Below are 12605 nucleotides of genomic sequence, written 5' to 3'. Positions count from 1 at the left end.
AGCAGGGTAAACTTCGACAGTGGTGAATGGGGGACCACAGCAAATATTATTTTCACTTACCCATTTGCTCCAAGAACAAAAGAAAAAATACACTATTACATTTGAATGACTTTCCAGAAGAAAAATTAATAGAGAGCGGTGGATTAAGACATTCAGATGGGAGAAGATGCCAAATTTACAGTCACTCTCTCAGCAGCTGTAATAGAAACCCCCTTGCAGCTGTAGTAATTCATTTTTTTAAACTAATTCCAGGGTAATATAACACAAAGTATAATGTTATAAATGTACACTCAATATTTAAAAAAATTATCATATAAATAAATTTGCTAGATTTGCACTGCTAAATAAGGCAGAAACGCATCATCACAGATTTCAGACTTTTCTCCTTAATTAAACCACAGGCAAAAATATCTAATTAAATAAAATTAAAATTGTGTTTTTACAGTTTAATTTTAAAACTTTTATGTAGTTTTTGTAGCATCTGGACCAATCAGACAACAATTATTCATTATTTAATGAATAATCCAACAGACGTCTCAAGACCGTAAAAAGCAAAGTTCCAAGTAGGCCCTAGCAGACTCTGAGATGTCTGCTCTCCCACTGATCATTATTAGCTTTTGCTCCCCCTTTGCTGACACTGGTCCAGCAACTAGTGGACCTCAGAGACATTCCAGGTGGGGGAAGGTAGCCACATGCAAAAGCAAAAGAATGTGGGGAAGTAAACTCACTCCATTCCCCCATAGGAAAGACACATAAAGCCCATAAAACAGACTTTTCTTCATTAATTTATAGACAAACTGTTCTATAAATTAACATGCATATCCCCAGGACATTGTGTGTATGATTATTACTGTCTCGTATAGTGTCTTTTGTACTGTATACCATTTTATGCATGCTTTATGACAGAACCACTAGATAATGTAAAATTATTGGTATCATGCTTCTTATCAAATTAATCCTTGTGTGAAGCTCTGCACATTGGTGTATCTCACCGCCTTATAGCATGCATTGTATGCTTGTTATATTAATCAGAGCATATAGGGGCACAAACTGCTAGCTTGCAAATGAGTCAGCTTCCAAACAAAGGAACTTTTCCCGCTGGAAAATTGCACCTTTCTCATTGGTCAAACCAAACTCGAGAGGAGTGACCTCCCTCAGGAGTTAAAGGGCACTGTCGGAGTGACCACCCTCTCTCTTCTCTCCCTCTTGCTGCTTCTCCTGGTTGCTGTTCGTGTGGGACCGGAAACACCCGGTCCGTCCGCGAGGTCGCGGGCCGGCAGGCCTCAAACACATCAAGCCATGTGGAACTTCCTCGACCATAACAGAGTCAAACTAACACCGCAAGTTCATCATCATTTCTTCATTCAACGCAGAAGAAATTGATTGCAACTTCAACACCATCTACTCAAGGAACCATCAAGACTTTCTCCTGAGACTGCATCCAGGCGCTCTCTCAACAGCCAAGGCATTGCAAGTATCGTACAATTAACTAACTAAACAGAGGTTTAGTATAAGCTGTGAACCCCTTTGTTAACAAAGGTGCTTTGAAGTAAGAAACTGATGTTTCTTTCAGATGGTTAAATGACTCTTTTCATAGCTTCTTTCCCCTGTTCTGTTCTGGTGTTATTCACTTTCACTTTTCCATTTCCAATGTATGCGTGATTTGTGTGTATGTGTTTGTTTAGATTAGTTATGTGTTTGTGATTTTGTTAAATAAAGCTTTTGTGTATATTCTTGTGAGTTGATTCTGGTCTGCTTGTAAATCAACGTCAATTTAACGATTTGATCACAGCTACATGCTAAGAAAGAGTTATTTTTCTGTGGCCACGAAAAAGTATACTTTCTGAGAGGTGATTGACGATCAATACTGAGTGTTCGCCGGATGAACAGATTAATTGATTGTAATGTTAATTCAGCTACATCAAGTTAATTCTATTAACTGATCCAAATATTCATAATTAATTATAACAATTTATGATTAATTATTCATATTTCCCTTTTGAGCTAATTTGCTACATTTTACAAATGAAATTTTTCATATTTTTTATTTATTTATTTATTTATTTTAAATAAATAGCTCAGCTTGGTAGATATAGTTAATTTTGTTGTAAGGCTATGGATTGTCCTCTGTTCTTATGCAGAGAGTATTTTGTCATCCTGTCACTCATAGAAGTGCCTTCACTAGTCTGACCATCTTGAAGATTTACACCCATGACTCCCCACACACACATTTACAACAAACCGCTTTTTTTCTGATAACGAAGAGCAGTATAGTAAAGCAAAAGGTCTCTGGCTACTCTTTAAAGTTAAGCCTGGTTTTAGTGTAAAGACTGAGACACTTTAGAGACTATCCTGTGGCACCATAAAGAATTTGGTTTCAGGGGAACACAGAGGAATAGACCTTATTCACGCTAGCGCCATCTTTGATTTTTAATGGGAATGACAACGAGGTTGAGATGGATATTCTTACCATGTTTGCAATGGCACAAACGGTATAAAGCTGTAAAAAGCTCCTAGATCACAAATGATTTTCCACAGCTCATGTTTTCTGGAGTTCTTTGAATACTGAATGTTCTTGGACAGATATTTTTTCAGTGTTAAGTCCACGGAACGATCCAAAAACACTTTAAACTGCAGTACAACCCGAAGAGACTGTATATCTATCCCTCACAGCCTCGTTGTTATTCCCGTTAAAGATGGCGCTAACGTGAATAAGGTCTATGACAGTTAAGATGCTGTCTTGGAAGGTAGCTGTCTTATGTATGTTAGCAGTAAGCAATGAGGCAGCTCACTATGTTTTGGAGCGTATGTGTCCTCTGGTGTATCGTTTCTTTTACAATCATGTGTTCTTTTTTTAGACAATGAAGTGGACCCTTACACCAGTTATGAGTACAGAATTGGTGCCTGGAATAGCTTTGGCCATGGCTTTAGTCCCTCTTCCCTGATCACCACTAAAAAAGACGTGCCCTGGTGCGTGGCTCCTCCTCACTGGAGCCATGTTGGCCTTCATTATGACATTATCCAACATGAATGGTCTGCCCCAAACAAGCCCAACGGTAATTGTTTCCAAGAGGTGGTGTTGTTCTTTTATCATGACATTCTCAAAGTTTGCGCTACAAATAATTATTATCTGTCACTTTGATTAACTGGGTTTAAATTTTCAGTGATGCTCCATTTTTATCAGACATTGTTTTCGTTTAAGTCTATAACAATCTGGACTGCATAAAACAGGCTGCAATGGAAGTTAATAAAAAGTTAAAGGACAAGTGACAGGTGTGAGTTCAGTGGAACTGATATTTATTAAAGGAATTGTTCACACAAAAATGAAAATTCTCTCATTATTTACTCATGCCATCCTAGTTGTGTATGAATTTTTTGTGCTGAACACAAAGGAAGATTTTTCAAAAAAAAAAAAAAAGACTGTAGGTGCATACAATGCAAGTGAATGGGTACCAAAATTTTGAAGCTCCAAAAGCACATAAAGGCAGCATGAAAGCAATCCATACAACTCCAGTGGTTAAATGTATATCTTCAGAAGCAAGATGGTAGGTGTGGGTGAGAAGCAGATCAATATTTAAGTCTTTTTTTACTATAAATATTCACTCTCACATTCTTCTTGTGTTTTTGGCGATTCGCATTCTTCGTGCATATTGCCACCTACTGGGCAGGGAGGAGAATTTATAGTAAAAAAAGGGACTTAAATATTCATCTGTTTCTCACCCACACCTGTCATGCCAAATATTCTTCTTTAATTTTTTATTTTTTTTCTCTCATTCTTTGACAAGAGCTCTTTTAGTGTCAGAAGTCTGTGTTACGTTTTCTTGGCCCTTTTTGTATTCTGCTCTTGCAATTTAATGAACAATATCCTATGAATTATTCTACTGGACTATACTTGAAATCTTTTGTTTCTCTTTCTAAATCCTCACATGTCTTTGTTCTGGTCTATTTTCACAGTAATACTTTAAAACTGTATTTTTTCCCCTTTTTTCACCTTCAATCTCAATTAGCGTCATTTACTTTGGGAATGTTTATAATGATGGAAAATACAATAGACCAGATACCTTATATTTATCAGTCAAAATGACAAAGAATTTTGAATTATCTGTATTTTTTAAATTTGGTAAATGATGGAATGTATTTGGTTAACGCAACGTGTGGCCACTGTATAGTTTGAATAGTCTCAAAACTTTTTTTTAAAGTTTAGATTTCTTCTTTTTTTCCATATAAGATCAAATCAGGGCAAATAATTTTGCCAGATGCCTCAGTAAGTAGCCCAGGTTTTTTTTTTTTTTGGTTTTTTGCTCTCATGGTAATGTTGGCATATGTTTATTCAGTAGAAGGTTTGGTTATATACAGAGTGAATCGGTTTGGGTAATCCACACCTAAAGTCACGATTTGTTACATTTCCGCCAACAAACTGAAAGGAAGGCTTTTTCTTCAGGCTGTAATGAAATGACTCAGACATAGTGGAAAAAGCTGATTGTTTTATCATATCCCCTCTGAAGACCTGACTGTTAATAATTTGTATTCTGCATAGCTTGGCAGAATAATTTATGAAGAATGAAATTCACATGTGCATAAACACTAAGTGAGAATAACAAGCTTTGTTTTAGGGAACTTCTGTGCCACTTAATATGTAAAGAAACATGCTGATTGCTTATTAAGGCTTCACTGTCTGCTCTAATCAAACGGCTTGCCATCCAATCTGTTGTGATTTTAAGTAATGTTAGTCCACCGGCTTTATTATACTGTAGTGCAAGTGGAATTTATGTTGAAGCCATGTTTTTGATGTGTGTTTATGTATTATGATTGGTGAGATAAGTCACTATGTGATCCTACGTGATGGACAGGAGCTTTACCGTGGCACTGATCACAGCTTCACAGATGCAGGCGGGATCTAGTGGAACCAAACTGAACTGCAAAATTAATAACTGTTTTCTAACACATTTCCAGAACACTTCTCCTGTCTGCCATGGTCGAGCAAAAAGATAGCCCCGCCCCGTACTCCACTGGTTGAGCCAATGTTGCTATACATTGGTCATATGGTCGAGATGCTCCAACAAACAGTTTGCACATTAAACTGGGACAGGAAAAACTATTTTAACACAGAAAAAAATTACAAAAATTGCCTGTAAATGTGTACAAAGTAGCACAAATTTATATTTATGTGGCTTTTATTCAGCTTCATAAACAACTGATACAACAGTGGTCTTAGACTTTATACTGTTCTAAATCATTTGTTTATTAGCTCCATCTAATTGCAAGTCACTTTATGTCCCCATTTTATGTAGAAAAAAACAGCTGGGGGAGTCACGTGATGCTGTGCGAGGGCTGGTCGCTTAAAGGCGAGCTCCGCTTAAACTTTGCTACAATTATCCAGTTTTAACCAGTGAGAACTGTAATAGTTTTGTTCGTTAAACTGTTCTGGGAGGGCAGGATGTCGAAAAATTTGAAATCATCAGTCTGTGTGGGCATTAAAAAGCACTTACGCTCTCATGCTTTGGACGCCTCACAGGATCAAGATGGCAGAGGTCCAGTCGATAGTGACAGCAGCAAGATTTGTGATGTAGGTTGGGATATCTCAAACATTTATGTAGCGCTTGCGAAAATATCGACTGACATGGAGGGCCTCACAGAAATACGTAGAGCGATCACATCTATGGAAGTGAAACTTTCCACCCTGATTTCAAGAATGGACGATGTTGAAAAAAGGGTCGAGTTTCTGGAGTGAGCCGAAAGAAAGCTACAGGCTAACCCGCTTGCTTCCAAGGCTGATGTTGAACGCATGTGGGAAAAACTAGAGGATATGTTAAATCTGAGCAGCTGTAATAATGTTCGTTTCACTGAAATCCCAGAGGGAAAGGAAGGTCAGGATATGGTGACGTTTTTTGACGGGTTTATTCCGAATTTGATCGCGGTGGGCCATGGCTCGAGATAGAGTTTACGGTCAGCTTCCCACAGAGTTTACGGTCAGCTTCCCACGGCAGGTGACAGACCCCGATCTATCCTGACAAGATTATTGTGGTCAGCTGACAGAGACTTTGTTCTACGAGCGGTGAGGAATAAAGGCAAGTTGTGCTAGGAGGACCACAACATCATGGTTTTTCTGGACTTTGTTAGATCGACTCAAGCGAAGCGGGATGGATTCAAAGAGTGTAAAAAATTGCTGCACCAACAGAAAGTAAGCTTCGCACTGCTCTATCCGGCTAAGCTGAGAATTGACGGCAAGGATGGGCGTAAGACTTTTACATGCCCACGACAAGCTATGGCCTTCATTAAATCAATGGAGTGAGTGGGTAACTTTGCCTGCACTCGATCAACAATACAGACTACACATCATGCATTTTACTTAAGCAGCCTGAGAGGGTTTGTTGTTCTGTTGTCTGCCCACTGGCTCCTGCCTGACTCTTTTTTTTTCCTTTCAGTTTTTTTTTTCTCCTTTTGTTAACTTGCTGTAGAGCTCATTTGCTCACGTTGTGGGTTCGATGTTATTGTTTACTGGGGCCTATTTAATTTTTTAATTTTTAATTTTATTGAACATATTTATGTACAATTTAATGGCACAATTTATGTTAAGAAATAAGGGGAAAAAACAAACATACAAAAAATTATATATATATATATATATATATATATATATATATATATATATATATATATATATATATATATATATACTTTATATGTAAAAATCACTGAACTTGAGCAATCTGGTAGCAATAGTGTCACGGACAGTCTTGTGAGCGTGCCTGGACCGTCGGATTTCCGAGCTATGGACACCAGTTGGGACGGTTATGTGTGAGGTTGAAGCGCATTTTTTTCTGTTCTGTGGGTTATTAAGGATGTTATGGTTACATCAGTGTTGGATAGTGGTCTACATAATTTAGCCTTGGGTACACAATTTATCTTTACACATCAATATGTCACACAATATGTCTCCACATGGAATGTTAGTGGGCTGGGTCACCCTATAAAAAGACAGAAGGTTGTATATTTTCTTAAGCATAATAAATCAAGAAAGGCACCTTTCTTCACAGGAAGCTGAAAAACTTGGCAGGGCATGGGGTGGGCTTGTGTTCTGTAGTGCTGTTTCAAGTAAGAGCAGGGGAGTCATCACATTGATAAGTAAGCATTTACAATTTAAATGTCTCAAACAGATTAAAGATAATTTAGGAAAAATCACTATTGTTTTGGCTGAAACACAGGGTCAAAATCTGATTTTAATTACATCGATTATACATATAGCAAATTATATTTTATTATTTGTCTCCAACCCTAAAAGATCTATGCCTAGCCTCCATAGAATTATTCATTCTTACATTTTCATTTACATTTATTCATTTGGCAGACGCTTTTATCCAAAGCGACTAACAAAAGAGGAAAACATAAGCGAATCATCTCAGACCTTAGGCCTCCCCAAAATTTTGTTTTATTACTATACTTTTAATCTCAGGCACCTGGCCCATTGGTCTCTTCCACCTGAGAGAGCCCCTCCCTGGTACAACATTGAACAAGCGGCCCTTGCTCCAATCTCACCATTGCAAAGTCTTTCTATTAAATTGCCTGGAGAAGCAAAAATGCATCCTATTATTTCACATTTACATTCAGTATGGATAAAGGATTCTCGCATGTTCAGTTTTGATACTCACCTAAACGTTTCCTTAAGTATATGGCTGAACCCCAAATTATGTATTAACAAGTCCCCCTTTTGCTGGAAAGAATGGAATGAGAGGGGTGTTGCTACACTTAGTAACCTTTATGAAAACAGAGCTTTGAGATCATTTGAAAATATAACACAGCAGTTTCGGATTTCTAGGTCTCAATTTTTCAGTTATTCACAGATGTGCCATTTAATTTGTACTATTTTTGGTGGTAGTACACAGCCCCCTAAAGCTGCAGACACCCTCTGTATGGTGCTCACAGCCTTTGGAAAGGGTCATGAAGCATCAGTGTATTATTCCTCATTGATTCAGAGTCTTGGTGATGGGGCCTTAACTGCTCTTAAGAGGTTATGGGAAAGAGATTTGAACTTGGTATTGGAGGATGGGTGCAGAATTGTATCTGTTAGGTTTCATTCTGCTCCAATCTATGTATATTGGGTGATGGGGTGGTCATTAAAGTAGGTGACTAATATATAAAAAGCTGGGTCCAAATTAGTGTAATCATTGTTAGACAGATAATGCTTAGAGGATGGAAGTCAGCTGGTACTCTCATATCAAGAATGGTTCACCGAATTGGGCAGGGTGGTGGCATTTAAAAAGATGTCATATAAACGTCTTGGTTACTGTTGTAACCTCCATTCCCTGATGGAGGGAACGAGACGTTGTGTCGATGTAGTGACACTATGGGTCGCTCCTGGGAGCCCCAAACACCTCCAATCTTTGAGAAAAGGCCAATGAGAATTGGCGAGTGGAATTTTCATGCCACTCCCCTGGACAAGGTCCCAGCCATTTCAGCAGATAGTACAGCGTTGTGGTAAGAGAGACCTCCATCAGGGAACGGAGGTTACAACAGTAACTGAGACGTTCCCCTTCTGTCACTCACTCGACGTTGTGTCGATGTAGTGACACTAGGGGTCCCTATAGAAAAATGCCACAACAGCTGGACTGTGTTACGTGAACTGCCAATGCTGGTGCAAGCAATCTGCTGTGTGCGTAATAGTAGGTGCATCAGTCCGCACGTAACCTCCCCCAACACCCCACAAGATGTCATGTAGTTCCCCACATCCCAGAGGGGGAGAAGTGATGTAACTAGCGTGGGAGCAGGCCACGCCAGCCACGGTGTTACTGGAGTAACTGGCACCTGTGGAGCACCTATCCCAGCACAGGGCATATTAGTACCCATAGTGGGTCTGGCTGCGAATTCCTCTGCTGAATTCTTGAGCCACAGGGCTAGGGAGGAAGGACATCCAGGAGAAAGCGCACATTTTCACCTCAAGGAGGGGAAAGGCGCTATATGCAAGCTATACACTTGGCCAGCTGTTCCGTATTACCAAACTTACCTGTTCGTACCTGACAAAACACAGGAAGAAACCAGCTCAACCCGGAGATTGTAATATCTCGCAAAGGTATTGGGTGTTGCCCAGCCCGCTGCTCTGCAGATGTCTGCTAGAGAGGCGCCATTGGCCAGTGCCCACAAGGATGCCAGACTCCTTGTAGAGTGTGCTCGAATTCCCAAAGGGGCGGGCACGGCCTGGCCATGGTATGCCAGAGTGATGGCATCTACGATCCAGTGGGCATGCCTCTGTTTGGAGACAGCGTTCCCTTTCCGCTGTCCACCAAAGCAGACAAACAGCTGCTCAGAGCATCTAGAGCTCTGCATGTGATCCAAATAGATGCGCAAAGCACGCATCGGAGACAGCAACGATAAGTCTGGGTCTGCCTCCTCCCGGGGCAGCTTCGCTTGCAGGCTTACTACCTGACCCCTAAGGGGTCATGGGAACCTTGGGCACATAGCCCGGTCGGGGTCTCAAGACCACGTGAGAACACTCCGGACCGAACTCCAGGCAGGTGTCGCTGCCAGAGGACGCCTGCAGGTCCCGAACCCTCTTGATGGATTTCGTGAGCGCAGTCAGGAGGGCTTGCCAGACATGGAGAGGGCTTTCAGCTCGACTGACTCTAGTGGCTCAAGTGGGGCACTCCGAAGGCCCAAAAGGACCACAGAGAGATTCTGAGGGAAAGAGGCATAGCCTAGGATGATTCAGCCTCCTGGCACCTTTCAGGAACCTGATAATCAGGTCATGCTTCCCCAAGGACTTACCGTCCACCGCGTCGTGGTGCGCCGCTATGGCAGCCACATACACCTTCAAGGTGGAGCCTCTCCTGCAGGGAGGGAACACTTACCGACTGTGCATCTCTGGGGGCCTTCGCCTCGGGAAGAACACAAATTTGTGAACAAACGCCACTTCAGGGCAAATAGCTGCCTCATAGAGGGAGCCTTGGCCTGAGTGACCGTGTCTACCACTGCCAGCGGTAAGCCACATAAAGTCTTCCGCATCCCATCCAGGGCTTGCCAGACATGGAAATTCCAGAGGTCTGGGTGCAGGTGCCAGAAGGTGACCCATTCCTGATAGAGAAGGTCCTGCCTCAGGGGAATTTGCCAGGGAGGGGCTGTCGTAAGGATTGTGAGATCCGAGAACCAAGTCTGAGTGGGCCAGTACGGCGCTACGAGGGTGACCTGTTCCTCGTCCTCCCTCTCTGTGCAAGCTGGCTCACTGGGGGGGCGCACATTTGCGCAGCCCCTGGGGCCAGCTGTGTGCCAGCATGTCTGTGCCGAGGGGAGCCCCCGTCGGATAATACCAGAGCGGGCAGTGGGAGGATTTCCGGGAAGCAAACAGGTTTACCTGTGCTTCGCCAAATCAACTCCAAAACAGCTGGCCCACCTAGGGGTGGAGTCTCAACTCTCTCATGAGTGTCACCCACCACAACCGCTGTACAGTTCGGGCCGCCTGGGATGTGAGTGGTCCGCAGCGACCTCATGGATCAATGGCAAAAGCCTCCACAGGGCGAGCAGTACCGGCAACAACATGAGGCTGTTGATATGCCAACACAGTCGTGGTCCTGTCCAGGAACCAGTGGCTGCGTGCCCATTGCACACGGCGCTCCAGTTTAACTTGGAGGCATCTGTCGTAATCACGATGCACCTGGACGCTTGCTGTAAGGAAACCCCTGCCCGTGACAATGCAAGGTCTGTCCAAGGGCTGAAGAAGTGGCAGCAGATCAGCATGATGACCACGCGATGTGTGCCGCGGCGCCATGCCCATCTCATGACTCGAGTCTGAAGCCAGTGCTGAAGCGGTCTTATATGCATCAACCCGAGCGGCGCAGCCATCACCGAGGACATCATATGCCCCAGGAGCCTGAGAAACTGTTTCAGTGGGACCACTGCACTCCGCCTGAATGACTTCAGGCAGTTCAGCACCGACTGCGTGCACTCACTCGTGAGGCGCACTATCATGGAGACTGAGTTATATATATATTACTCAAGATGGCCCTGAGCATGGCTGCTGCGTTGCAAGCTCCGACACAACATTGTAGTGTTTTGTTTGTTTTGTTTACAATTCTTATGTTTTTTTGTCTTGGATGTTGTCTACCTTATTGTCTACGACAGACAAACAATTATGGACATTGGTTCTGCAATTACACACCATAAATCAGACTTCAAATTCAACAATGCCAACCCGCTGTTTACAAACACACCAGCGGAGCCCTTTGTCTGGGCTGCCCGGCCGCGGAAATGCAGAAGGAAAAGGGGAAACAGAGCCGGTGTTCTCATTAGAGTAAGACATCACGCAAATCGACCTCCGCTACCCAGTATTCTACTGGCAAATGTTCAGTCTCTGGACAACAAGCTCTGCGAGCTGAGAGTGCGGATCTCTTTACAATGAGAGATGAGGGACTGCTGCATTATCTGCCTTACAGAAACTTTGAACCCGCGGGGTTCTCCGTGCACCGAGCGGACAGAGCAAAAGACCTCTCAGGTAAAAGCATAGGTGGTGGTGTATGTTTTATGATCAACAAATCCTGGTGTGATCAGAGGAACGTACATTCTATCAAGTCTTTCTGCTCTCCTGATCTGGAATTTCTCATGCTTCTGTGTCGACCATTCTGGCTACCGGGGGAATTCACAGCGGTCATTATCACTGCTGTGTACATCCCTCCACAAGCTGACACAGACCAGGCACTCAAGGAACTGTATTGGATTATAAGCAAGCAGGAAACCACGCACCCTGAGGCCGTGTTCATTGTGACCGGGGACTTTAACAAAGCCAATCTCAAATCAGTCGCACCAAAATACCACCAACACATTAGTTTTAACACACGAGGGGACCGGGTTTTGGACCATTGCTACTCTCCGGGATGGCTACAAATCCCTCCCCCGCCCACCATTTGGCAAATCGGACCACTCTTCCATTCTGTTTCTGCCCGCTTACAGGCAGAAACTGAAACAGGAAGCACCCACCCTCAGAACGATCCAGTGCTGGTTGGACCAATCAGACTCTATGCTACAAGACTGTTTTGATCACGCAGACTGGGAGATGTTCCTGTCCGCCTCTGATGACGACATCAAGCTTTACGCTGATAGCGTAATGTGTTTCATCAGAAAGTGCGTAGAGGACGTTTTTCCGACCAAAACAATACAGATCTACCCGAACCAGAAATCTTGGATTAATAGTGATGTTCGCACGGCACTTGATGCGCGGACCTCCGCTTTTAATTCCGGGAACGCGGAGGAGCATAAACAAGCCAGTTATGCCCTCCGAACAGCAAAACGTCAGTACAGGAACAAGATTGAAGGACAGTTTAACACCACCAACTCTAGAAGCATGTGGCAGGGAATTAACATCATCACGGACTTCAAAGGGAATAAAAACTCCACCGTGAACACCGCTGCCTTTCTCCCGGATGAGCTAAATACTTTTTATGCTCGTTTCAAGGGAAATAATACTGCCCTTGTGGAGAGAGCTCTCGCGGCCGAAGCTACAGAGGTTAGTTCACTCTCCGTCTCTGTAGCGGATGTAACCCGATCCTTCCGGCGGGTGAATATCTGCAAAGCCGCGGGTCCAGATGGCATTCCGGGCCGCGTTATTAGAGCGTATGCGAACC

Source organism: Myxocyprinus asiaticus, chromosome 20, assembly GCF_019703515.2.
Source record: "Myxocyprinus asiaticus isolate MX2 ecotype Aquarium Trade chromosome 20, UBuf_Myxa_2, whole genome shotgun sequence".
NCBI classification, from domain to species: domain Eukaryota; kingdom Metazoa; phylum Chordata; class Actinopteri; order Cypriniformes; family Catostomidae; genus Myxocyprinus; species Myxocyprinus asiaticus.
Note: the sequence above shows the minus strand (reverse complement) of the source record.